This window comes from Arvicanthis niloticus, chromosome 5 (genome assembly GCF_011762505.2).
Source record: "Arvicanthis niloticus isolate mArvNil1 chromosome 5, mArvNil1.pat.X, whole genome shotgun sequence".
In the NCBI taxonomy this organism is placed as follows: Eukaryota; Metazoa; Chordata; class Mammalia; order Rodentia; family Muridae; genus Arvicanthis; species Arvicanthis niloticus.
In genome coordinates, this window is record NC_047662.1 from 102738552 (window position 1) to 102741263 (window position 2712).

Consider the following 2712-nt stretch of genomic DNA (forward strand, 5'->3'; position numbering starts at 1 on the left):
CCAGGGGGACTCTGACAGCACTTGAGACAGACACAAGAAATGTTACTAGAAATCTGCAGGACTTGTGCATGGCTGTGCTGGCTCCGTGCTGACATGAGCCCTTAAGCTGATTCCTCCCAAGTGCTCCATTGATCCCTTCACCAACCTGCCCCAGCATCCTTGCCCAGCGCTGGGTCACTATCCTCTGCTGTCTACATGGAGCTCAAGCATTGGAGGATTCCTCAGAGGAGGGAGGACAGGATGGGATTTTCTTTCTGGCATGATAGATACAATGTCACCAACCCCCTCAGTGAGCATGCTGGAATACATTAAGGGAAGAAGAAACTAGAGAGTGTATCCTTTCCCATAACACCCCACCTACTTGTTTCAGCCCGAGTCTCTGAAGCACTCTTCACTGGCTGCCACGATATTGTTATTTGTCGCTGGGAGGCAGCAACAGAGTCTTCTTAAGGCTTTGGAGATCCTCTTCTTCAGGCCCTTCCATCCCCACCTTCTCATTGGGAGAGGCCCATGATGGTCTATTTCCCAGGAGGGTGAAATGCTGTCTTGGAAGAATTCAGTGCTTGTATTTTCTTCCTGGATTTTCTTGCTGGGGAAGGGGAGTCCAGGTGGTAGATCCCCAGGAAGATGAGCTGAAGTCTTCAAAGGTTTTGGAGCCTGTGTTCCCTTCCAGGAGTTTCTTACTGGGGAAGGGGCTGCTGGTTATAGACACCCAGGAAGATGAGCTGGAGTCTGGGGAGGATTTGGAACCTGTATTCTCTTCCTGGAATTTCTTACTGGGGAAGGGACAGCTGGTTGTAGACTCCCGGGAGGATGTGCTGCTATATGCGTACGAAGCCTCAGAGCTCTCACTGGTCCCATCTTGTGTGCTTTCAACGGTTGAGGTTTGGGACAGCGTGAACAGTGAGCCTGTGGTTCCTGAAGATGATGTTATTGTTGTTGTTGTCTCCTTTCTTTTTCTTGAGGGTGAAGTTGTAGAGCTTATTCTGCCCCCCTTTTCTCTGAATGTGTCCTTTCCAACATGAGGCATAAAGCCCTGCAGTGGGGAGGTGTTTTCCAGGAAGCTACTCTTGAGGGAAGAAAGGGTGGGAGGCACACTGTGTCTCCTCTTATGGCCTTTCCTCCCAAGCCCAGGCAGCTCAGAGTGGCTGGGAGAAGTGAAGGTGCGAATGGTAGATGCACTGCTTCCCCCCCTTAAAGAACAAGGAAGGCTGTGAGCTTTTGTAGGGTCCAGTGTGCCACCCTGCCCTGCATCGTAACAAAATTGGGGCCAGAGGGTACCCTTTTTTTTTGAGGATGAGGTACGTTGCCATGGCACGACTATACTTCCGTTCCTTCAATGCATATCTGAGCTCTTGAACTTTATGCCCCATTAAAAACATTTCAAAAGCAATGTTGGGCTCTGGTACTTGAGGGATTTTTTCTGAGGATGTCAACGTGCCTTGATCACGGCGCAGCCATGGGTGTGCTAATACTTCTTTGATGGATGGCCTTGTTGTGGGGTCTAGTGTAAATAATCTCTTCAATAGGTCTTGAAGGTCTGGGGAGAGGCGATATGGGATCCAATAGTACTGGGATTGGTTCAGGTACTTTATCTTGAAGTGCGCTGCCTCTGTAAAAGGAAGTTGACCCACAACTAAGTAGTATAAGAGCACACCCAGGCTCCATATATCTGCTGGAAGGCCGTCATATGGTTTCTGATGGAATACTTCAGGAGCACAATATTGTGGGGTACCACAGAACCCCTCAAACTGTTCCCCTGAGGCCAGTCTTTTGCCTAAACCAAAGTCAGTTAGTTTCACATGCCCATCCCAGTCCAACAGGATGTTCTCGGCTTTGATGTCTCGGTGGACAATATTCTGACTGTGGATATAGTCGATGGCCAAAGACAGCTCTGTGAAGATGGTCCGCGCCTCTTCCTCCTGTAGACGCCCACACTTGTTGATGTGTTTCTGCAGGGATCCCTTGGATGCATATTCCATCACAAGGTAGGTTTTGTGCCTTGTGTCAATTATCTGTAGTAACTGCACTATGTTACTGTGATGAAGAGTTTTCATTAATTCAACCTCAGAAACAACTAAGAAATCTTTCCTTGTGCCCCTTTTCAATATTTTGATGGCAACCATTGTCTGGGTCATAAGGTGGAGAGCCACTTTGACTTCTGCAAAGGACCCTTTGTCTAAGGTGCCCAGGATGTAGTAATCACGTGCCAGGGTGTTCCCTTCGTGGCAGCTGGCCTCGAGCTCCCTTGACAGCATACTCCCCTTCTCTTGGTCAGAGTCTCCAGGAGCAAGAGCAAGAAAGGTGGCAGGGGAAACACATTGGAGTTAATTCTAGGCAAGCTTACTGCTAGAGACTCTAAGATTCAAAGTCAGAGATGCGTCCAAAGACATGTCTGGCCATGCCTCAGGGGCACAGGGAAAGCAGAACAAAGCAAAGACAAACACAGTGGATGGAAAGAAGGAAGAAGGCTCAGAGCAGAAAGACAGCAAGGGCAATGGAAGACAACATTTTAGTCAGGAGAACAAGGATCCCCATCTCAAAGGACAGAACATTGACAAGCTTACCGAAGACATCCATTATGAAGGCAAAGCACTGAGTTAAAACTCAAACTTGAACTTCAAGATAGCTTTACCCAGAGTGCATGGGTAAATGCAACCTGCCCCAGTAGATAAACACAGTATATACACAGGATGGGGGCAAAAGTCGCAC

At 48.4% G+C, this 2712-nt stretch overlaps 1 pseudogene; it reads right to left on the reverse strand.

Moving 5' to 3' along the window:
• Positions 1 to 1372: 1372 nt before the first annotated feature.
• Positions 1373 to 2057, reverse strand: LOC117708287 (sperm motility kinase 2B-like; annotated as a pseudogene).
• Positions 2058 to 2712: the final 655 nt, after the last annotated feature.